This window comes from Myxocyprinus asiaticus, chromosome 18 (genome assembly GCF_019703515.2).
Source record: "Myxocyprinus asiaticus isolate MX2 ecotype Aquarium Trade chromosome 18, UBuf_Myxa_2, whole genome shotgun sequence".
In the NCBI taxonomy this organism is placed as follows: domain Eukaryota; kingdom Metazoa; phylum Chordata; class Actinopteri; order Cypriniformes; family Catostomidae; genus Myxocyprinus; species Myxocyprinus asiaticus.
In genome coordinates, this window is record NC_059361.1 from 26,086,336 (window position 1) to 26,112,139 (window position 25,804).

General features: G+C 40.2%; 1 protein-coding gene across 2 annotated transcripts in view; it reads left to right on the forward strand.

Annotated features, from left to right (window-relative positions):
* The first annotated feature begins 2,343 nt into the window (after window positions 1–2,343).
* The window catches only part of LOC127455990 (multiple epidermal growth factor-like domains protein 11), a 196,577-nt gene continuing 173,116 nt past the window's right edge, over window positions 2,344–25,804 (forward strand). The window contains exon 1 of one of the 2 annotated variants that reach the window (XM_051724242.1): window positions 2,344–2,437. The gene's annotated coding sequence lies outside the window, so the exon portion shown is untranslated. The remainder of the gene's footprint in view (window positions 2,438–25,804) is intronic. The other variant, XM_051724243.1, reaches the window with a different exon arrangement.

Genomic DNA, 25,804 nt, shown 5'->3' on the forward strand with positions numbered 1-25,804 from the left:
TGCTTTGCATAAAGCTGAAGGGGGTTACAAAGTTATCTTGAAAAGCTTAGATAATCATCTGTTAGACAAATTGTCTATAAATGGAGACAATTTATTACTGTGGCTACTCTCCCTAGAAGTGGCCATCCAGCCAAGATGCCTCAAAGGGCACACCGCAGAATGCTCAATGAGGGGAAAAAAAGAACCCTAGAGTAAAAGCTGAAGATATGAAGGAATCATTGGAACTGGTTAACATCTCTGTTCATGAGTATAACATATGGAAAACATTAAACAGGCATGGTGTCCATGGCAGGACACCACAAAAGAAGCTGCTGCTTTCCAACGAAAACATTGCTGCACGCCTGAAGTTTGCCAAAGACCACCTTGACACTCCACAACACTACTGGGATTTTTTCTTTTGTGTGTGTTTGTGTGTGTGTGTGTGTGTGTACTGATGAAACTAAGGTTGAATTGTTAGATTAATAGTCTGGCCCCAAATGTTGGCTTTGTTTTTTGTTTTTTTTACTGCAAACATCTAATCAGTGCTGGGTAGATTACTTATGAATTGTAATCCTGTGCTGATTACAAATAATCGGACTAAAATTGTAGTCGGTAATGTAATCTCTTGGTTTACATTTTAAGGTAACCTAATATGATTGCTTTTAGATTACTTTTGGATTACTTCTGACCTTATTCTTGTTTATTTAATGTCACATGCATTTGAGAAGGAAAAGCTGGTACCATTTTGACAAAATGTTTCTTAAATGCATTAAAGAAAACTACTTAATGGATAAAAATATGACAATGTATCTGATTTGTGTTTTACTCACTATTTGCCCATTTCTGAGTAAAGTTAAGGCACTTAAAATGTTCTTAATCCGTAAATTTTTGAATTACAAATGCCTTCCCACGATCACTTTTACATGCACGTTCTTACACTGATTGTGCTTAGTAAGATGGTTCATGTAAATGCATTAAACGGCTCCTTTTAAGGTCCTAAACGGTCTAAGAATAAAGCGATTGATGGGTAGATTTTTGCACATTACAACAATTTCACGTTGAATGCAAACACATTTACCAGCGTTCTTACTGGCTTATCCAAATTTCAAATCTTATGTAAATGCGGTATTCTTGCTTTGTCAGGTTTTTTAAATAAACTGACTTTGGGAGTTATCAGCATATTGGCAGGGCCATAGCTAGTGGGCTGAAAGGTGGTAATGATTCTAGGGGCCCAAAGGTACAGGTGGACCCAAAACAAATTCGAAACTGTATTTCTTTAATAGGTAAGAGGCCCAGAGCAATATACATTCAGGGGGCCCAGAATTCCTTGCTACGGCCCTGCATATTGGTGTGCATGTAAAAGTGCTCCATGCAGATCAGACCAGTTACATTTGTGAATCAACGTCAAAAAAACCAAACAAAACAAAAAGGTCTCAAATACAAAAGCGCATTCATGTACATTTTTGAAGCAGAGTACAAAAGTAATTTTACCTAACTTTACCCCACTGTATTATGGGGTAAAGTTAGGTAGTCGTTTTGGTATTTGTCTATGGAGTACCGCTCCATCTTCAGTGTAATTCAAGCTACCTGGTTTATAGCTTATATCAGGTCTGTGTATGACACATCCCCCCACCCCCCTTACAAAAACACTCGAAGACTTACTCAGCATATATTAGCTGTAGGCTGATTAAAATGTTAAAATAATTAAAAAGAAGAATTGGATAAATATTAAATAGTGACCAATTACTGCAATTTCCTAATTAATATGTAATCATGTAATTCATAGGAAATACTGTAATCTAATTATGCGTATTTTAAAATGTAATATGATCTGATTACAAGTACTTGATTTTTACTATCTGATTACATAATCCAGATTACATGTAATCCTTAACTACCTAGCTCTGCATTTAAAGGATAAAGAAATAGACTACAGTGTGTTTAATTATTTATAATTAATTTGTATGACTATTATTTCTGGCATGAAATAAAATAGATGGTGGAACATTATAGTGAAAATATGAACATAATCGACACAAATGACCCTGAGAATATTTACTTAAATCTCGTAATAATGATTATAATTTAGTATAGACTGTACCTGTGACGTGCTTCTTCACTGGTTGTGGTGCAGATCTGTTTACCGAGCGCTAGCAGCTTCAGCTCCATGGCCAGTGACGTCACGTGAGTTTAAAATGAGGCCGCGCGAGAGGCAGAAACATTCAGCAACAGTGTCGGTGAGAGAGGATGAAGCGCTGCGCAGCGCAGTCGTAACGCTGGCCAGTTAACGCTAACACTACGTCCAATTGAATAAAATATAGTTCGCGATTCCTTCTGATGTAGTCCGCCATAAATTAACCTCGAGAAAGTGGACACTTTGATTCCAAAGGCGAAGACTATATGGACGAACATCATAAAGCGATTTAAAATCTGGGAAAGTAAAACAGACCCGGAGAAGGTATGTAGCTCATTTTGTATTTCGCCATTTCAGCCTGATTAGCTCACACTGTGTGAGAAAACAATTATCATTTTGAACATACTGAAATGTAGCTACATGAATTCATACAAGGTGTTCAATTAATTGAATTGAGACAGGTTTATCAATGTTTCAAAATGCTGTTTAAACGTACTAGAAAAACAGTTACTGTTTTAGTGTTAGTTTTTCGTACAGGCTAATCAACCGATTTTAGACTTAAACGAGTCTGATCTGTGGTCCATAATTAAGATGAATAATAAGGACATAGGCTTTTTTTTTTGTTTGTTTGTTTTTTTGTGATCTCTTAATATCCACTTTTACACCCTGTACGACACTTACACTGGTTTTAATTCTGTTGTAGGAGGTGCTAATAAAAGTCAATAAACGTTATTAAGGCAGAAAAACGTCAAATGTTTTAACAATTTAATCATCATCATTATTATTATTTTAGCTCCGTTTGTGCGACAGGAGCTATGTGATCATTAACTTTTTCATGCTTTTATTGTTTTAGCTGGGGAATGAGAAATAAACAAAGCTAAACGTACTGTACATGTTGAATTAATCGACACATATATTCCAGAATCTTAGGAAATAATACAGTTGCCCATTACCAATTCACTCGTGCACTCGTTCAGTCTGTACAGTTATTCACAAGGATTACTATAACACTCTCACTGTAAAACATTAACTGGCAATCATAAAACGAGTTTGTGTATGCTAACGGGGATTGACAAGTATGTAAACATTAATACTAGAGGTAAATTACTGTTCTTTTCCTTCAAAGGCAGAAAGCATTTGAGACGACACGAAGCACTATCGATTTAGCTCAGCTCGCCCGGGAATGTGTTCCTTCCATTCATTACTTTTTATTATTTAAAGTTGTTTCGCCACTAGATGGCACTGTTGAACAAGGCGAAGGCAATTTGCCAGCCTTTTTCTGAACTTCAGCGCATAACCAAACGCCCATTCTGTCCTGTAAATAAAGAAATATCGTACGTTTAGAAGGTATGGTAGAAATTATTTGTTTGTTTTTTTTTATTTTGTAACTTTATCTTTGAAATGAGTCAGTATCTCAAATATTTTCCCTGTCTGATCCATTACACGGCGTTAAGGTTTTGGCAATGCTTTTTCTGATTGCTGAAATACGAGGTTGAAGATGAGAACAACCCTGTCAAATAAAGACATTTTCTGTTAATATGTATTAATGAATGGTCTACCCCTTATTTTATGGGATTCTTGGTTGAGTACATGAGAAGTTTATTCCTGATCAGTTATGCTTTTGGTCAATTTGCACTGCAGTCATATTGTCTAGTTCTCATAACAACAGAGTTGAGTTTTCCTTATTGCAATTAATGTGATTTAGATGACCAATCAAGACCCCACATAATATAAGCTGCGTATTTCTGTAATTAACGTTAAAGGTAGACTAAAAATACTTTTTTTTGCACTTGTCTTTAAAGTGTGTATGACCTGCATTCAGTTTATAATGTGGTGGAACAGTATGAGTTTTGTTGCACGTGCAGCAAATGTCTGAACAGTTTTATTTTAGAAGATTTTCAAGATTTGTTTTCCTGTCTGTTTGGCAAAGCTAGGGGTATGTTTGCCTGTGTGTTATTTAGTCGGCTTTGCTCGGCTTGCCTAGACTGCATTACAGCCATCTGTCAAAAAGTCATAAATGCACTTTGCCAATACAGTAATGCAGCTTTTGTTTGGAGTCTTGTGCTTTTAGCCTAATTAAACAGCAGTCTTGTTGAGAAAATATTCATTAGCTGGCTGCTGTTTTTCTTTCTACCCAATTATTCCTTTAGGACAATCCAAAACAGCCATCCTGCATTTAGTTTTTTCCTATTAATACACTGTTACTGTACAGCGTTTACTAATAGATTTAAAAGTTGAATGGGCGCAAAACTGTTTATGTAAATATAAGGTTCAAATTTTGAAGTCTTGATTAACTTTTCACAGAATATGCGTAGTTGACATGAAATACCTTTGTCTGACATGCTATACTCCACCTAACACAATTTTAAATTGCATTTTGCTAATTACATTATAATTTTTCTAATTATGCATGCATCTTTTTATGACCTCATAATAATTGAGAGACTCCATAGGATCATTATCTTACCACATGACCATATAAAATGAACTAGTGAGTGCATAAATGTGATTAAAATGGTGAAAAACATGTCCAATTCTCCTAAGATATACACTTTCCATTATATATTCATATACAATTTAACCTAACATGTTGATGCTGATTTACATAAAGTCCATGGACATGTTATGCATCAACTTCCTATGTAATATTTTGGTTATTATGTAAATATTGTCGCGGCAGAGAATCATAATAATACAGTGTTACAGCAATACTATCTAAATAAATAATGCACTCGATTTGCAAAATTGGTAATTTAGTACATAATAAGATTGTCTGATATTGTTGACTGCCTGTACCCCTTACCTCTATTTGAAAATGACCTTGATATATTGTGTTTTGAGTGCTGGGACACTCTTGTCAAGCCTAACCTCATGTGTGTGAGGGAGACAGGAGGCTCAAAACAATCAGAGAGCAAGTGCAGAATTCGCTGCTGCTTTGTGCAGCAACACTGGCCTGTGAGCTCTAATTCGTCCTGACAGCACTTAATGACTGGGAAGCAGGGGCATTTTTTGTTTAATTTTCTAAGCTGTTTTGCAAAGTGAAGCTTGAACCAAGGGCAAAGACGGATCTTTTGACTCTTTTCAAAGCCATTGCCTGTTGTGTTTCCTGTTTACAGTCTAGTAAACCCTTTCGGCTGGAAATCCTGATGTTTTCTTCAATCAATAGTCTTAATTAGTGCTGATTAATGAAGAAACACTGGAGGCACAATGCTGACAGTTGTTTAAATTCCCAAGGACGAAGTGCATCGGCTTGCTGCTTTGCCTGGCATATTAACTTCTGAGTTCAATTTGAATTTATGACAGGCTTTTGTACAATTGAAAAATTTAACTATTGAGACTCATTTTAATTGGTTTGGTGTTGGTGCTAGCAATTTGAGGCGAAGGGGCAGGGGCGTCACTCTATTAAAAAAAGTGGTGGGGACAATTGGCATTTTGTTTTGTGATTTAACTGGACAGGAGCTCAAGTTATACGCAACAGCGGAGCAAGTAGAGTGCTAGTTTGGATGCATGAGAGAGCATCGCCGCCCCCTGTCACTCAACGCCACTGAAAATAGCCACAATGATCACTCAATATAACATAAAATATAACAGACTTCAGTGCCGGATTATTATAATGCACTTATTATAATCCACACGAACAAAATGGAAAGTCCTGCTCCTACTGGAGATGTTTAATTTGCATTAGACACTTGAGAGTGATTTATACTTCTGTGTCGAACCTACGGCGCAGGCTCCATGTAGTGGCCAACATGTTGGTTTGCATTTATAGTTCTGCATTGGTGTGTCTGTGTTGTTTTGTGTGTAAACAGCCAAAAATGCTATTGTATTGAGAGAAAATGCCATAATTTCTGAAATAACTGTACATTTCATAAATAAAGGCAATGCAATGGTATTCAGTAATGATATTTATTAAATTATTAAAGCATTAAAAATGAGTTCATTTAAATATGTAGTATTTAGGTGCATATTATTTATTATACATGTTGCCTGCAAAGCAGAGTGACAATAAATCAGGGATATACTTCATGCTTGCTCTGAGTCACTTAAATAATAATAAATAAATATTGTAGCATATTTTGAAAATTCGGAAAATATTAATCAAATTAATAAGTAAATGCTTGCTTGACCAACACACAATGGGTGTCGTTTTAAAGCTTAGAATCTTTACAATGCATTTTGGCACAACAACCTAAATGCGCGTTGTCGCGTTTTCGCTTGTCCATGAAATAAACAGAATTTAAAAACAGCAGATGCTCACAAAAAACGAAACAAGTCCAAATACAATGTTACATGATCACTGATCAATGATACATAGGTCTACGATGCATAGATTAGAATAATCTTGGAGAAAATGTGACACTACCTCAGATAATTTATTGTCATGCTGGGGGACGGTCTCTGGTAACAAAGTGGACCAATCACAGCTGTTGTGGTCTGCGTTGACGTGACGTGCAGTTACATTTTGGAAGAGATGCACATCTGGCTGCAACGTAGGCTATGCCGTAACCAGCGTAGCGATGCGTAGCCTACGGCGTAGGTTTGAAGTAGTATAAATCTGCCTTTATCTGACGAAAGCTATTTAAAAAAAAGTGGTGGGAACAAAATTGGCAAAGGCAAAAAGTGATAGTGATCTGTCCCACCAGTAAATGATGCCTATGCATAGGGGTAGTTTTCAAAATAAGAATTCATTAGTATTCTGTCATTAACATTTGCTCCAATCAATGAAGAAAAAGAACTGCATCCTTTCGTTTTCGTATTCAGATATGAAAGGCTTATTTCTTTTTTTATTGTCTGGTTAAATGTTAACACCAATAAAATAAATCTAACATTAGCATCAGAAGCTGCTGTTGTATATTTGTACTTTGTCATTTTAAAGCTTTTGAAGGGAACTTTAGGGAGGAAATTGAGATGCTAATATAAGCTAAAAGATTCATGACAAAATCTGAAAAGGACTAGGAAAGACATTTTGAGTGTTAAAGAGGAAAATTGTACTCAAATGCTTTGTGTGTGAATGTTTGTGTGGCAGGGGCTTTGGTAATCTTCAGTGTTCATCAAATTGCAATGGAAACCGGATGAAATTGCCTTGTTTTGTTGTGACCCTCATCAGACTCTCTCCTTAGTTTCAATTTCCTTGGCTTCTGTCTGGATGCTTGCTCATTGTCATGTTAATTTTGACCCTTAATTTTTATAAGACAGACACAAACCAGGATATACAGACATATACAGACCAGGACAGACGAAGAGAGAGCTGTTGGTTTTGCTGATGCTGTAGGAAGTGCAGTGATTGTGGAAGAGATTGATTGTTTATATCCCTGTGTTTGATTGTACATCCGTCTTAAAATAGTTAAGATAATTTTTAATCCTTAGCTGCTTTTATCTTTTACTGTCCTTTCATTGCCAATGAGCTTTATATACAAGAAGAATAGACATAACAATGACTTTTCCCCAAGAAAATGTCCTGCCTTCACTGAAACAATACATAATTTGTAGGCATTGTCAGAATATGTAGAGATTCCTTATTAAATATATTGTCTTTGCAAACCTCAACATAAAATGATTAATGAAACATTGGGCAATTAGAATAAGAATGGATCATTTACTAAATTGAAATTGGCATAAAAAATTAGACCCGAGTCATTTCTCCTCTGGGGTTCACTTCATCATACAGGTTCAACATTCGCACTCAGTCACCATGCGCTACACGGACGGATTTAACCATTGCACACCTTCTCTGTGTTTACCTCAGCAAATCCCGCTGAACGCGTTTTCATGCGCGCCTTCCTGAGAGCGTCGATGGGGGAGAATACGGTGGAGGATGCCGCGATGGGCCCCCTGATTCCGCTGGCCCCAGGGCTTAAGCCCTGGTAAGCCCGTGCGTTAATATGGCCCTGCATACTCCTATGTTTGGTCCAGGTTTTTTTTATTGAAAGCTGCTGATTTCAGAGCAGTTCTCTACCTTAATTCTACCTAATTCTACTCTAATTCTACCTTAAGATGGCATTCAATATTTCATGTATTATTCAGTATCTGATGTAAGCAACAATTCTTAGATCAATTCTTAGTAGATCGTTCCCCATCATAAACTCTAAATAGCATAGGAAGCCCTGACCTTTATTCTGCAAATCAAGCTGATTTCTCAATGAGCTGCCTGATAGATGTTATTTTAGCAAAAGTGTATTGAACATTATACACTGAACAAATACCCTGAGGCTATGGTGGGAGCATTAGAAAACGTTAATGAAAAATATAAAGCCATTAGCTGAACCTTCTTGGGTCAGCTTCCGCTCTGTTATTGAAAACCGTGATGTATGTTTCTCATTCCCTGTGATGGGGTAGCTATAGGTTTCAGCTCAAAGACAGCCATAGTTTTCCTCGCAGAAAAGTGTACAGCAGTGTTTCTTACAGAATTCAGCTCTTGTACTATATTATTTTTATAGAAAATTGGTAATTATATTATATTGATTTATATAGTTTATTGCTTATTATATATATGTTAGTAACATTCAGTGTTTAAATTTTAATAACATAAATGTATTGCAAAAGTTTATCTGTAGCTAGCTACACATTGTCATGTGAACACTGAACAACACTGATTCAGTGAGTTCATTCAGTGAAGGATTCATCAGACTGTGCACTTTTTGATGGGGCTCACTTTTACCTTATTACTTTTTGGAACCAGTCAACTTGAATATTATATCATTGTAATATAATACTGAATAATCATGTGCTGAATAACAATTATGTTGTTGTTCTTGGCAGACACCTAAACAAATACTTTAACAGGTAGTTAAAGGGCAGTTTACCCAAAAATGAAATTTCTATCATTATTCACCCTCAAGTCTATATGAATTTGCCTCTTTTGTAGAACACAAAAGGAGATGTTAGGCAGTATGTCTCAGTCACCATTCAAGTCACTACATCTTTTTTCCATACAATGAAAGTGAATGGTGACTAAAAGATTCTCTCTAACATCTCCTTTTAAGTTCCATGGAAGAAAGTCATACAGGTTAGCAACAACACGACAGAACTGTCATTTCTGAGTGAACAATCACTTTAAGAATACAAGTCATTACTCACCAGTTACATTATAAATGGCCATTTATTGTTGACAGAATGCATTAAAAATGTTAACAAATGAAATCCTGAGAGAACCTTGCTTATATAACATGTATATTAAAGATAAATTGATAATATTATTTGCATATTATGTATATTATTAATATTATTGTATTAATATTACTATATTATTATTGTTTATGTACAATATATTACATATTTATTAAAACTGTCTGATTCACATGGCAGAGAAAATACCTGTATAGGTCAGATGGAGCTCTAGAACAGGGTATTTAAACTTTCTCATTCCAGGACCCAAATATGTAATTTTGTGTTTACCTAGGACCCACACTTACAATAAACCAAGTAACATGCTATATTTACTATCCATTTATTTAAAACATTTTTGATTTAGACAGACTCTTACATAAATCATTATTATTCTTTCACAGACTCAAAAAACATGTTTGTTTTTCAAAACCACTGAAATGAAATATTTAAACAAGCACACAAAAATGCACACTCTTAAATTGTAGAAAAAATGATATATGTTGAAACTGAATTTAGTTTGAACTTGAAAGCATCATATTTTTTAACCCCTACGAACATGTACCATGGCATCTATAGTTCTGCCAAAAATACCACAGTTACTACAATTATTGTTAATAAAATAAAATATTTATATACAGTACACTAACAAAAAAATAAATAAATAAATAAAAATAAAACTGGTGGCAACTTTAGCCAGGAAGATTCTTTGTGCACAAGTGATCACATATGAGTTTCGAGTTTTACAGTATGTATAGTTACAATAATTGCAGTAACTATGATATTTTGGCAGATACTTTGGTTACCAAAGTTAAAGGTTCAAACACTTGTGAGTAACACTTTCAACAGAACAGATATAATCAATTTTATTAGTGCCATACAATACCATTTAGGATTGAACTATGAAAAATTAACTGTATGACACAACATTAAAGAGCAATTGTTTGTAAGCAACTTGCTCATTCCACTTTTATAACCAATACTCACGTATTTCTGCTTTACGGTTTCATAGTCTTAACTATTTTCTTGACTTGAAGGACTGATTCTCGTCTTGTTCTAAATTTTTGCGTGTGCTGCGTGAGGAGACTTCGTATGATATTGTTATTTAACAGGGCTCCAGACTGCGACTAAAATGGTCGCAAATGCGACAAAAAACAATTGATTGCGACAATAATTTAAAATCTAGTCGCCACTAGCGACAGTCGGGTTGTGCGTTCACATGCGGTTTCGTCAGATATCATCTTGTCAGTTATTGAATATATTTTTAGCATGCGCACCACCAGTGTGTCTTGCGCTGCTTTTCACCTGTTCTGTTTCTGATGAGTGCGCTGCGCCACACGCAACAACAAACCCAGCGCGAGAGAGTCATGAACAAATGACTCTTTTGAACAGTATCTTTCATGAATCACCCGAAAAGAACTGAGGGTTTGAACTCAGGAGCTCAGGTTAGCAGTTTGAATCAGAATCACTTTCTCAGCAAATCAGCCGTCAGTGAGTTCACAACAGGGAGAGCAGACATTTCAAAATAAGAGTCCCGTGTGTATTTTGGGCTTCTTTATAATTAAAAGTCCAGTATTGTGTACCACTTTTTTTCTTCTGGTAATTATTGATTGGGATTGGAGTAGCACAATAAACTACATCTGGGATTTCATTCAATTTGCACTGTTGTAGTCTCTGTGTCTGTGTCCATTCAGTAACAGTAGAGAAAGACTAAGGCAATATTTTAAAACAACTAAAATTATATATATACACTGGCGGACAAAAGTTTGGAATAATGTACATATTTTGCTGTCTCGGAAGGAAATTGGTACTTTAATTCACCAAAGTGGCATTCAACTGATGACAAAGTATAGTCAGGACATTGCTGATGTAAAAAAACAGCACCATCACTATTTAAAAAAAAGTTATTTATGATCAAAAAAGTCATTTTTGACCCATTTCCAGCAGCCATCACTCCAGCACCTTATGCTTGAGTAATCATGCTAAGTTGCTAATTTGGTACTAGCAAATCACTTGCCATTATATCAAACACTGCTGAAAGCTATTTGGTTTGTTAAATGAAGCTTAACATTGTCTTTGTGTTTGTTTTTGAGTTGCCACAGTATGCAATAGACTGGCATGTCTTAAGGTCAATATTAGGTCAATCATTGTTTTGAAGAATGAATACAGTGCTTGAAATTGCCAAAAAACTGAAGATTTCATACAAAGGTGTACACTACAGTCTTCAAAGACAAAGGACAACAGGCTCTAACAAGGACAGAAAGAGATGTGGAAAGCCAGATGTAAAACTAAACAAGAGGATAAGTACATCAGAGTCTCTAGTTTGAGAAATAGACGCCTCACATGTCCTCAGCTGAGAGCTTCATTGAATTCTACCTGCTCAACACCAGTTTCATGTACAACAGTAAAGAGAAGACTCAGGGGTGCAGGCCTTATGGAAAGAATTGCAAAGAAGCCACTTTTGAAACAGAAAAACAAAAAGAAAAGGTTAGAGTGGGCAAAGAAACACAGACATTGAACAACAGATAATTGGAAAAGAGTGTTATGGATCTTCACTCCAATGAGCTTTTGTGGGATCAGATAGACTGTAAGGTGCGTGAGAAGTGCCCGACAAGACAGCCACATCTATGGCAAGTGCTACAGGAAGTGTTGTTGTGAAATGTCACCTGAGTATCTGGACAAACTGACAACTAGAATGCCAAGGATCTGCAAAGCTGTCATTGCTGCACATGGAGGATTTTTTGATGAGAACTCTTTGAAGTAGTTTAAGAAGTTCTGAAATTATTATTATTTATTTATTAATGTCCTGACTATACACTGTGATCAGTTGAATGCCACTTTGGTGAATAAAAGTACCAATTTCTTTCCATAAGAGCAAAATCTGTACATTATTCCAAACATTTGGCCGCCTGTGTGTGTGTGTGTGTGTGTGTATATATATATATAATCAGGCTTTTGACAATTAGGACAATTGAGGGACTCGTACACAACTATTACACAAGGTGCAAACATTCATTGATGCTCAAGAAGACAACACACTACTATATGCATACTATATTTATGTAAATATCTGTAATGTAGATTCTGAAGAGCAGTTCTAAATAAAAAAATCTTTATCTCTTATATTTTTTATAAATTATGAAAAGGGTGTGAACATTTATGAGACAAAAGGGAATGCAAACTTATCTTCTCAACTATATGTACTGTTTATTAAAACTTTGATGAATGGGTTATCAGCTGACTTCCTTTTCTTCGGCTTTCTGTCTTGTTTCTGAACTGCAATCTAAATTAAGAAAATCTATGATTTGGCTACTAAAAACAGCCATTTGGCTCCTTAGGAACAAATTGAGGAATTGGTCATCTTTTTGTGAGGCGAGTGCGCATGGAAACCGCTGTGCCGTGAGGATGAGTGACAGCTCATCTGCCTCGCTGGATATCGCGGAGAGCACGTGCCTAATAAATTATTTTGCGGAGTGAAGTTGAAAGACAGTCCCGGCCAGCACAACAGCCTGGAAGAGTGGACTGAAGAGTGTGATTTGCTCTGAGCTATTTAATTTACTCTTACTCAGGAAATTATTGCACATTTATTAAAATGCATCGCGATATTAAGAAATGCCAAGAGAAATGAGAGATGTAATAGTGTTTCTCTTCACCCTGTAACTGAGCAGTTCTGGTTGCATATAAAGCACTTTTGCTATTTCTGAATTTCTTTGTGCTGTATTATTATGATGGAGCGCCACGTTATGAAAGCCGGAAAAACCAGATTACTCCAACGTCGCGCACTTGTAATGTTGACAGCATTGTTGATTATAAACTTAGTGATAGTTTTAATGCATTGCTCGGCATTCGCATGTTAAATTAACAGGTTTATAAACCTGTAACATCTTAATTCAGTAAATATGCATGTCCTCACTGCACACGCTCACACTGAACTCAACAAGCATTTAATGAGCAGCTGAAAGCAAGAGAGTGAGAGAGGGATGCAGAAGAGATGATTTATTTGCGCAGATTCTGGAATTACAGTTTGATACAAAGATAAGCTTATTGATTTGATTTGTTCATCTGTATGGATTAGTTTACCAGTTCTCAGCAACATGTTAAAATTAAGAAAATAGTGCAGAAATTTCAAACATTATGAACGTGGAAATGCGGGATTGATAAAATGTGTGTTCAATACCTGCAATCCCACGCCAAATTAATAATAATAATGGTTATTTTTACTACATTAAGAAGTAACAGTAATATATTACAATTGTATTATTATAACTAATAATAACTATACTATAATATTATATAATATTGTTATGCTCAAGCAATATTTCTCTAATAATTTAATAAGCACGTTCTTTGCTATGGGATCTGGTTAAACCCTCGAGATGATCTCATCTCCTGTCCACAAAAACCTGGTGTCATAGGGTTGTTTAAGATTTGTATAGAAACTTGTAGTGAACAATTAAAGTTAATTTAAAGCGCTCTAAATATAATACACTCAGCGCACATTACCAAACTGAAACCAATGAAACAAATCTGATATTCCAACCCGATCTCATAAAAAGTCGTACATAATTTACAAGTTGGCTATTTCGTATAGTCTTGCGTGAAGTTGTTCGCATAAACTCGTACGACTTCATCACATGCAAATTCCCAGATATCTAATGCGGAAGTAAGCGTGAGTTCCACACACGAGGCGTTAAGGACATACTTATTAATATTATGCCCTTACCCAAACCCCTTATCTAAACTTAACCAATCAGTAGAGTTTGTAAACATGATAGAAAGCTGTTGTATGTGACAGAAGCAAGTAATTGTCGCGTATTAGATGGAAACGATGTTCAGCGATGTCATTGGCAATAGTGAAAGTCGTAGGAATTCAGACAAGTGCAGTTGCACGATATCATACGAATTAGCCAAATTTAGAAAAGTCATACGAATCCTGACAATTTCGCTGTGAGAGGTCATATCTTGATTTCGATGGATCGTTCAGTCCTACACAATGCAACAGAAAGACATGTTGTTTTTGCGTTATTTCGCAGCATGCGCTAATTTGATCTCATCACGTCATTCAATTCAGACTGCAAAGCTCACAACTTGGGGTTCTTTTGCCATGCCGCTGGAGATTCAGTAGCGGTGGTGTGCCGCTGCTGAATAACAGTGCAGGAAAAACGGGTGTACAGTATGTAGCACTTCTCCCCTTTTTCAGACCTTGTCTCCTGACTTTAGTCTGCATCTCTTGTACTGCAGACTGCAGTATTCCATGTCATCATGGCAAATTGTGTTCTTTTAATAAAAATCTTTGTGTCAATACTAGTGCCCAACCGATAATAGCCTTTCGCGGATATATCGGTATCGAGGTATATTTTACCGATATGCGCCGATATGAAAACTTTTTTTCAGAACATACAATGCAGAAAACAATGCTTTAGAATTGGTGTCATTACGTAGTTTGTCCAGCAGAGCGTGCTCTGACAGAGCTGAACTGACGGGTGGAGTTAAGCGGTGTCATCACGAAAAGTTGTTAACTTGTTTGTGAAATACATACTGGAAACTTAATAAACAATGACCCTATCATTTTCCCTTTTCAATATAACTAATATAACGTTAACCTTGTCCCTGACAACCATGCCATTCATGTCTGTTTGCTTTTAGCCAGTTATAGTTTGTCAGTGCAGTAATGTAGCAGATTGAAAGGTAAACATCAGAGCATCTTTTTGCAGCTCAGCAGACAACGGGGTGGTGGATGTTGTCTGTTGAGTGTTGATTTCACGCGATTTTATTACCTAGTTGGTGAGACACAATGCTGGAAAGTAAAATAAACAATGTCTGTCTGTTACTCTGCGTGGCAACGAGACTTATAGCTAACTAGCTAATCACATAGCTACTTTCATTGAGTGGAAGCTAATGAGTAAACGTATTCACCAAACTGTTTTGTTCAGGATTTACAGTTTGGTACCCCCTTCAACCGAACAATTCCAGTTGTTGCATTTATAAAATGTAATATTTAAAAGTCTGGTTTTCCACCATTGAATGTTTCCCCTGAACTTGTATCACAGAATACGGTGTATTTGATTTTATCGGGAATTGATTGGATCAAGAAATTGTATCTTATGTAGCAGAATGGAGCCAAGTGGTTGGAGAGGAGGATTGAAAAGCAAGAAGTATTTGCAATATCAGCCAAAAAGGAAAATCATTGTAGAGGCAGAGCAAGTTACTTAAATTTGAAATGTACATTTATATTGATTAAGATTGCAAACAAGAAGCATTTTTAAATTTGGAATAATGTGCATCGATTAATATTTTTATTTGGAATTTAGGAGAAATTTTGTCAGTCGTTTATAGAATAAAACAAAAATGTTCATTTTACTCAAACACATACCTATACACAAACACATACCTATAAATAGTAAATCCAGAGAAACCGATCATTTTGCAGTGGTCACTTAATTTTTTCCAGAGCAGTATATATACTACAATTTTATATTAATAATACACAATATTCTATTAAAATATATTAAATGAATAGATGATTATTTTAATAGATTATATTATTTAATTTTGCAATCAGAACAGTATTTATCCAGCACAAAAACTATTATGATTGATGATTGTTAATTTGCATGAACCAAATAAAACGAGCCGATTCACTTGTGATTTTCAACACTACAAATAAGTGTATGTGTATTGTTTATTTTAACCAGTTCATTCATATGAACAGTGACAGTCTGAACAAATCAGTTCACTTAAATTTTTTGAACTTCACAGCGCTATTTGTGAAAGAGAAAGTACAGTTTGGGTATGTAAGTGCATTTGATTACAATCTTTGGTTTGCTTGGATGTAATTATAATTAATTATATTTATTTATCACACATTATACATTTGCACATATACAGTGAAATTCTTTTTTTTTCACATATCCCAGCTAAGCTGGGGTCAGAGTGCAGGGTCAGCCATGATACGGCACCGCTGGAGCAGATAGGTTCAAGGGCCTTGCTCAAGGGCCCAACAGTGGCATCTTGGCGGTGCTGGGGCTTGAACCCCCGACCTTCTGATCAGTAACCCAGGGCCTAAGCTACTGAAAAATGTAGTTAAGTCAGCTTCCCCCTCACAACATGTGAAAACTTATTTGGGGGACAGAGGAGATTTTGCTTATTAATAATCAAAATATTCTTTGTTCTTGCATTCATACAAAAAAACATTTGTAAGACAAAGATTGTTTAGACAGACATCGAATCTTTCGAAAGACATTTGTGTCAAATGAAGTCAGACATTCAAGGTCAGATTAGTATCCTTTACCTTGATTATAAGTAACCTATAGGTAACCTTGCTCCTAAATTATCAAATGCTTTATAGATTAAATGTATCTAGGCAAGGGATGACAGGGATGATTTTAGCCTTAATGGAGCTCATCCCTCACCTTAATTGTGAGGTACTGTGCATTGGTCTAAAGATACTGTATTTCTTTTGATTTTAAGTGCAAAGTGTCAGGAGTTAAGAAAGGAAAGCCATGTCTGAGGAGAGCAAGTTGTTGCATTTTGATTAAAGATTACAAAGACAAATTCTAATAATAATAAATTCAAGTTTTGAAGAATGTGCAGCAATGAATCGTTTACAAAAAGGCCAGGGACATGCGTTCAGAATATAAATAGGGTACATTTTCACTTTTATTAAATCAATCAAAATAGCAAATATTTGTCTATGGATGCATATACTCTCAAATCAACCATCAGAATGGGGAAAAAATGTGATCTCAGTGGTTTAGACCATGGCATGATTGTTGATGCCAGATGGGCTGTTTAAGTATTTCTGTAACTGCTGATCTCCTGGGAATTTCATGCACAACAGTCTCTAGAGTTTACTTAGAATGGTGCCAAAAACAAAAAACATCCAGTGAGCGGCAGTTCTGCGAATGGAAATGCCTTGTTGATGAGAGAGGTCGACGAAGAATGGCCAGACTGGTTTGAGCTGACAGAAATGCTACGGTAACTCGGATAACAACTCTGGACAATTGTAGTGGGCAGACTAGCATCTCAGAATGCACAACATGTCGAACCTTGAGGTGGATGGGCTACAACAGAAGACCATGTTGGGCACTTTATTAGGACCATAGTGTTCCTAATTAAGTGCTCAGTGAGTGTATGTAAAAGGGTGCATTTTGTTTTATTTTGCGATTTCCCTGAATCATAGCAGTATGAGCCTGTTACACCTTAGAGATCACTTCTTATATCAGAGAACCATAGCGAGAGAGACCATATTATCATAGATTTTTTTCTAAATATGGTATAGAATTAGGGCCTATGAGTTCAGGGGAGACAATAATAGAATCACATAAAGATCGGCTGTGAGCATCTTTAACCAAAGCTAATTAACAAGCACTGATGTGAGCTTAAAGCAAGGCTCAATAGAGCTCGTCTCTCTGATGCCAACTCCACACCTCTTAGCTGCTGCTCTGCTGGGTCCTGAATAATGCACTCATCAGGTCTTTTCCCAGCGGTTGTAATGACAAGCACTTCTCCCAAGAGAATCAACTGACTTTTTACAAATACTGCTGATGACACTGCTTATGTCTGCCACTTATCTCAATCAGAGGAGTATTACCATAAAGACAGCCTGTCTGACCCTCTATCAGACACTGTCATCACGCCGCAGGACGCTTCTTATGAGGAATCATTGTGAGCGTGGAAAATAAAGAAAATTTATTGTTTGGCTTTGCTTTGTAATTGAAGTGGTTTACGGGTCATATTTTTAATACTGTATTAAATCTTTCCTTATATTGAAAGGTTACATTAATGCAAAATTGAGTAGCTCAAAGAATCAGGCCATCTGGTTGTTGGTTCCATTGTAGCTTTGGAGTTATTGCATCATTTTGGATTTGGATTGAGTTGGTAATTCATTAACATTACAGGCTTTCAGTTACTGCACCCATTATGAGCACTATAGCCCAAGGACTTCATGCACCCTTTACTGTAAACCAAGAGTGCCCCTGAATTGTATATTATTGGAGTCATAACTTACCATTGCAATCCCAGAGAGTGTGTTCCCCATTAACTTTATGCTTTTTAGCTCCAAGCTATTCCTGTCCCTATGCTCACAATGGAGAGTCCTAAGCAAGCTCAGTGTAGCATGGATCTGTGTAGCTCAGCTCTTGTATTGTGAGACATCTTAATGGATGCACTGAGGATGCACTATTTATGGGTGATGCTGGGTCTGTTCCTCTTGGTGCTTCGTGTTCCATGCATTCTATTTGGCTTTATGTTTTCTTTTTAGTCCATCATTGACTTGCATTCACCCAGAGGGAAAAATGTTATTGTTCATTACTCAGTTCTCAGTTGTTTCTTTTTAGTATCAACTTTTCTCAGATGATTCTCCTAAAAGTCCTTAAATGACATTAAAAGAGAATCAAATGAGACAACTGTTGACATACAGTAAAAGTATAGTGCTAAAAGATTAATAGGCATAGCATAGCTCAGATCATTTAATTTTGGAAGAATTTGATGAGAAATGTTTGCAGCATAATCTCCTAAAATAACGTGACTGTGGCGACATTTTTGCAAAATGACTTTACGTGGTTCACACATCTTGCGGCAGTTCTGAGATAAAATTTCTACTATGTGGTGTTAATGAACAACTAACCTCGCACACCTGAAGAGTAATAGACAGGTGCGTAGGACACAAGCTGTAGCAGTCAATAAAAAATAAAAAATCCTGCACACTGTCTTAGCTTGCAAAGAGTATTACAAAACGTATTTATAGCCACGACCTTCGTCAAGCATTTACAAACACAGAGTGCACTGACGAAGGTCATGTGACCGAAACGTTGCCATAAATACATTTTGTAATACTATGTGGTGTTAAATGGAAGTTAATATAGTACAGTAGTATTTGTCTTTTCATACATATTTCTAAACAAAACTTTGGTAAAGTGTGAGTGGCAGGGTTAATTAAAGTGGGCGTGTCTGGCGGACAACATAGCGTGTTCTAAAATGCAAAACAATTATTTTCTGTGAAGGTACATACACAGAGCACGCCGTCTCCGGAGGTTGTTAAAACTTCTGCAGCGTCACGGCGCTCAAGTCGCATAGTTTTCCATTGCATTCGACCTAAATCATTATCAAAGGACATAGATTATTTACTCTAGCCATCAGTTGTCTTTTTGTGGTTTGACAGCTTGAAACCTCTTCAAAGCTACCTACAGAGAAATTGCATAAAAAATGTCACCATTTCTAATCGTTCAGTTTGCACAGTTACACCAGATTAATACACTAACCTGCAAACTCATCAACGTCACTTTGTTAATTCTTGAAGACCTTTGTTACTTTGGACTGCCATCAGCTTGTAATGTGTGTGTGATATATGCCTTGTCCATACCATGACCGGCTTCAGTAAATGTTATGTCGCCCTTTTGTGGTCTCCCAAAGCTATTACATCAGACTACATTTAATGGAATGCAACTGGCAGTGATTTGAAAGCACACAAATTTGGCTTCTAATTTAAATGTCGACTGATGTTTATATATTGATGCCTCAAAAATGTGAAAGTGAATGAAAGTTGTTGTTGTACCACCTCTAATGTAGATTTCACCAGGAAACTGCCACGATACAAACAACCAGCCACGGCAAAATTTAGGTACTGAATTGGAACTGGATTCTATGAGACCCGGTTGAATGTTTGAGTTCATATTGATAACTCTGACTTTTTATTTCAGACTTTGATACCTTGGCAAATGTGAGCACATGTGACACATTTTTGAGATCTCTTGTGAAACTCTGGAGGAGACACGTGACATTACTGGGGTCTTTTTCTGTTCAGAAACATCTGAGAAGTAGGAGACTTAAGTGAGTCTCAGTCAGTTCCCTATCTGTCACTCACTCGACGTTGTGTCGATGTAGTGACACTAGGGGTCACTCTTGGGAGCCCCAAACACCTCTGCTTTTTTGAAAAAATGTCAATGGGAATTGGCGAGTGGAATTTGCATGCCACTCATTCAGATTTTCTCTTTGGAGCCGAGCGGTTGTATTCAGTGCACTGAATTCAATTCCCTCCAAGGACGCACCAAAAACTGCTGGATTTACGGCGCATTTCAGCGGCTTCTCCCCCTCTGCACCCGTGGAGTGCAGAGAACGCCCCTGGGTGCTTCGGCAGAGCGAAAAAATAGAGTATATTCTAAAAGAGTATATTTTCATTCACAAAAAGAGCGGCACACACGGAACGTCTTTTTAAAGATGCCTTTCCGTTTGTGTGTTTATTCCTGGTTGCGGTTGTTATCTCTCCGCTTCTGATAGCCACGATCGCTGTCTTGTGTGTCTGCGTGCTGCCAACGCGGAGACATCGTTCGTGGATGGGTCATGTTCTCATTGCGAGAACATAACCATGGCAACGTTGCAGTCGCGGCTTGCTTTCGCGGCTCCCCACACTGGTCCTTCTACCTATGGGTTTGAGACCGCGTCGATTAGCACTGGGGGCGATTTGGGGACATCAATGGGACCTCCTCCGTCGGGTATCCCCCCACGGACCTCCCATTCCCCAGCACGCTCACTTGCCCTGGTCGGGCGCTCAGACGAGACCGAGTTCGACCTCTTGTTTGGAGCCCGGGAAGCCGATGAGTTATCGAGCGCAGCATCGGAGAGCGGGCTCGTCCAGTCGGACGCAGAGGCTTCGGCTGGGCTTCCTCCTCGGGAATGGTCGCCCAGTCTCAGGCCGATGCGGAAATGACAGACATGCTTTCCCGGGCGGCCGTGAGCTTCGGGCTAGAGTGGAACCCTCCACTCTCCCCTGAACCCTCACGGCTCGATGATTGGTTCCTGGGCTCGGAGCGCCGCCCGCGGCCACACCCCGCCCCGGCTCCTTTCATTCCAGAAGTGCATGAGGAGCTGACAAGATCATGAGAGGCACCTTTTACTGCCCAGTCCCGGTCTTTCAGCTCCCCTGCTCTCACTACCCTCGATGGTGGAGCGACCAGAGGGTATTCGGTGATCCCCCAGGTGGATAAGGCGCTCACGGTGCACTTGTGTCCGCAGAGTGCCGCCACCTGGCGCGGGCGCCCGAAGCTCCCGTCCAGGGCCTGTAGGTTTATGTTGTCCCTGACGACTAGGGCCTACGGTGCCGCTGGACATGCCGCCTCCGCCCTGCACGACATGGCCCTCCTGCAAGTACACCAAGCCAAGGCGCTAAAGGAGCTGCATGAGGGTAATTCTGACCCGGGATTGAGGCAGAAACTGTGCTCGGCGACCGACCTCGCTCTCTGGGCGACGAAGATCACAGCACGGTCTCTCGGGCAGGCGATGTCCACCCTGGTGGTTCAGGAGCGCCACCTTTGGCTCAACTTGGTTGAGATGCGAGAAGCTGACAAGACATGATTCCTTGACCCCCCCCATCTCCCAGGTTGGCCTGTTCAGCGACACCATCGAGGACTTTGCCCAGCAGTTCTCGGCAATGAAGAAGCAGACGGAGGCCATACAACACATCCTGCCCCAGCGCTGCTCAAGACCCCACACCCTATCTGCTCGTCGCCATGGATGTGCTCCTGCAGCAACAACACTGGCTCCGCCACAGCCCGCCCCTGAGGCCTGGCCCCCGTGTGGAGCCCAACGCAGGACGCAGACGCCATCCGTCGCATGGCCGGCCACTAAGAACCTGAGGAAGGCTTTGAAGCGCCCCTGAGATGGGTGACCCCGGGGCGAGGAGACCTGCTTCTCTGGAGCTGGTGAACAGACCACTCTATCCCTCGGTGGAGGGCTGGGAGGAGAATCCTTTGTTTCATTTTTTGCCACATGCCCAAGAGGCTGTAGTACCCAAAAGTTCGACAAAAGATTGGTTTTCTCGTTTCCTGGGTCACATGTCCGGTGCGCACGGCCGTTGTCACGACCACTGTCCACCGTCCCATTTTTGCAGGTATGGCACTCCAGCGGCGGACCCCCCCGCCCCTGTGCGCCCAGCTGTGGCACAAACACGGCCACACGGGATTGGTTCCGGTGGACTACGGGGACGAGATTCCTCCTCCCCCCTCCTTGGCCAATCTTATGGTGGGCGGCAGAAGCCAGGTAAGTGCTTCGATGACCCGGGACTCAGCATGGCCACGGGGCTCGAGTCCCCCCATCATGAGGCCCCACCCACAGGTACGTCCGACGTGATCCTTCCCTTAGTCCCCCTCGCCCAGAGTTTGGGCACGTGGCTCGCGCTTTCCAACCCGTCGCGATGGCTGACCTGGACCGCCCGACTCGGCTACGTGATTCAGTTCGCCAGGCGCCTGCCCAGGTTCAGCGGTGTCCGCTTCACCTCGGTGAAGGGCGAGAACACCGCTACCTTGCATGCGGAGATCACGACCCTTCTGCGCAAGGGCGCGATAGAGCCTGTCCCTCCAGCCGAGATGAAGAAAGGGTTCTACAGCCCTTACTTCATCGTACCGAAGAAAGGCGGTGGGTTGCGACCAATCCTGGACCTGCGAGTCCTGAACCGGGCTTTGCACAGGCTCCCGTTCAAGATGCTGACGCAAAAACGCATTCTAGGGAGCGTCCGGCATCAAGATTGGTTCGCGGCAGTAGACCTGAAGGACACGTACTTCCACATCTTGGTCTTACCTCGACACATCGCATGGCCATCACGCCGATCTGTAGCCACCTCTTCAGTCCTTGGATTGACCTTGCATTTCACCAGGCAGGGGTTCCGCGTCGTGGTTACAACAGACGCCTCCAAGATGGGCTGGGGCACACAGCCGCCGGCTCCTGGACTGGCCCGCGGCTGTGTTGGCACATCAACTGCCTAGAGTTGTTGGCAGTACTGCTCGCCCTGCGGAGGTTCCGGCCGTTGATCCAGGGCAAGCACGTGTTGGTCCGGACGGACAACACAGCGACGGTAGCGTACATCAACCATCAAGGTGGTCTACGCTCCCGTTGCATGTCACAACTCGCCCGCCATCTCCTCCTCTGGAGTCAGCAGTGCCTCAAGTCGCTACGAGCCACTCCCATCCCGGGCGACCTCAACACCGCAGCAGACACGCTGTCACGACAGGTTACCCTCAGGGGAGAGTGGAGACTCCACCCCCAGGTGGTCCAGCTGATTTGGAGTCGATTCGTTCGAGTACAGGTAGACCGGTTTGCTTCCTCCCACTGCCCATTTTGGTACGCCCTGACCGAGGCACCCCTCGGTATAGATGCACTGGCACACAGCTGGCCCCCTGGACTACGCAAATATACGTTTCCCCCAGTGAGCCTACTTGCACAGACCCTGTGCAAGGTCAGGGAGGACGAAGAGCAGATCGTCCTAGTAGCACCCTACTGGCCCACCCAGACGTGGTTCTCGGATCTCACGCACCTTGTGACAGCCCCCCCTCACCAACTTTTAAGGTGTTTGTAGCCGCTATTTCGGCTCATCACGATGGTAAGTACTTGGGGAAGCACGACTTGATCATCAGGTTCCTGAGAGGCTCTAGGAGGTTGAATCCCTCCAGAATGGGTGCTAATGAGGCCCTGTACTGAGGTAGGTGCTCCACATGTGCTGGTTCCCCGAAGGCGACCCCATGTGATATCTTCTGCAAAATCGTTTTCCTGCCGGTAAACTGCGTCTTCCTTGGGCAGAGGCCCCTCTGTCCCTGGGTGCCATGCTTTGTAGAAACTCCTCCCCCTTCGGGTAGGACCTACCATGGGACCTCTCCACATGACATACTTCTGACAAGACTCGGTAAGACCATGTGACGTATTCCACTCAAAATACCCCCCCCCCCTTTTTGGGTGGGGTGTGGTCTCTGCGGTGTCTTCCCCTTGGGAGGGATACCCCCGATGTAGACACTTATGGCTCCCAGTCGGTTAACAAATTCCGCTCTTTTTGGGGAGAAAAAAAGAGGAAAAGAGGCCTCGGCTGGGCTAGCCTGTCCCTATTGTTGGGCAGTCGACATCCTGGACCACCAGGGTGGACATCGCCTGTCCGAGAGACCACGCTGTGATCTTCGTCGCCCGGGGAACGAGGTCGGTCGCCGAGCGCAGTTCCTGCATGGACCGTTCAACGCTCATAAGAGCATTGGGGGCGGTTACGTGATGGCCTGGTGTACTGGCTACGAGGCACACAGCGGACACAGTTCAGATATTTGTGGCGTTTTGTATAGGGACCCCTAGTGTCACTACATCGACACAACGTCGAGTGAGTGACAGATAGGGAACGTCATGGTTACTTTCATAACCTCGCCAATTCCCATTGGCCTGTTTTAAAAAAAGCAGAGGTGTTTGGGGCTCCCAAGGGTGACCCCTAGTGTCACTTCATCGACACAACGTCTCATTCCCTCCATCAGGGAACGGAGGTTACGAAAGTAACCATGACGTTCTATATCAGTTCTAATCTGTGATTTCTTTCCTGTGGGCAGTGACTCTACTTTTGAGTGGTTTGTGTACAGCTGGTCTCACACCACACTGAAAGATGGGTTAGTCTTGTAGCTGTGTCTGAACTTATCATAGTATTTTTTTACCAGGCATGTTCTCTCCTCAAGTATGGGTAGCATGATTGCTAAATTAATATTCTCAGCACAGGCTCCGGGAGTTGTTAGAGTTGAACTTGCAGACGTCTCTATCACTCAGGAGAGAAGACATTAGTGATTCTGCATGAGCCGCTCCACTCCACACCCTGCAGGAAACCTTTTCTTTATTCTGTTAATATTTTCTCTGTGAAATGGTAAAGGACTTCACATTGGCTGTTCATTTGATTGGAGTTCTCTAGCAGCAGGACCAGCATGGAGTTTAATTTCCTTGTCTAAACCCTGCTGGGCCCCTGGGGTGGGATCACCTGGGTGGAAATTGCTTTTAGTGTTCCCTTCTGTCCTGTCCTAGGCCAGACAGCAGGGCTCAGGGACATCTCAGTTGAACCTGTAACATAGAACAGCTCTGTCAGTTTCATGCCATACAGAAGTTTAAGTGAACAAAAAACAGTTCACCATTATCCCCAGAACAGATGATACAACTCTGTTTTTGAACTTTTAATAAAACAAGAGGTTGTTACTAAGTACTAGTGTTAGGTTGTAACATTTCAGATGCATTATAATGAGCTTGCAGTTACATTCACACAAGGATCGTGCATATCAGCATTCTTTACAGCCAATTATGTTTTCTTTAAAACAAAACTAGCATTGCTGCTTATTTGCTACATACAAATACGCATCCAATAAAGCTCTGTCTAATGCTTGGAATTCTTATCAAGTAATGGAAAAATAGCATGAGAAACTTCCTTTTAAAGGCCTGCATGGGACATTTCTGCCTCTATGTTATGAGCCAGAGGCAGTTGATTCTGAGAAATGACCTACTGTGACCTTTAATGTAATGTAGTGCCACAGGCATTTTCACAGTTTTGTATTTCATTACGGCATACCAATATGAATGCAAAATGACCTGTCAGTCATTTTGCATGTTCTCATAGTGTTGTAGATGCTGCAAATTATTGAGACTAAAGGCCTGTTCACACCAAATCCACGATGATTTTGCAAGACGAACGTCTGACGGAAGGTCTATTCACACCGAGTCTGTAAAAAAAATTACAATAAAAACTATTTTACTTCAGTACAGTAGGCGACACTGATGTTATACCAGTCTCCTGTCCGCACCATTCAGCTGTTA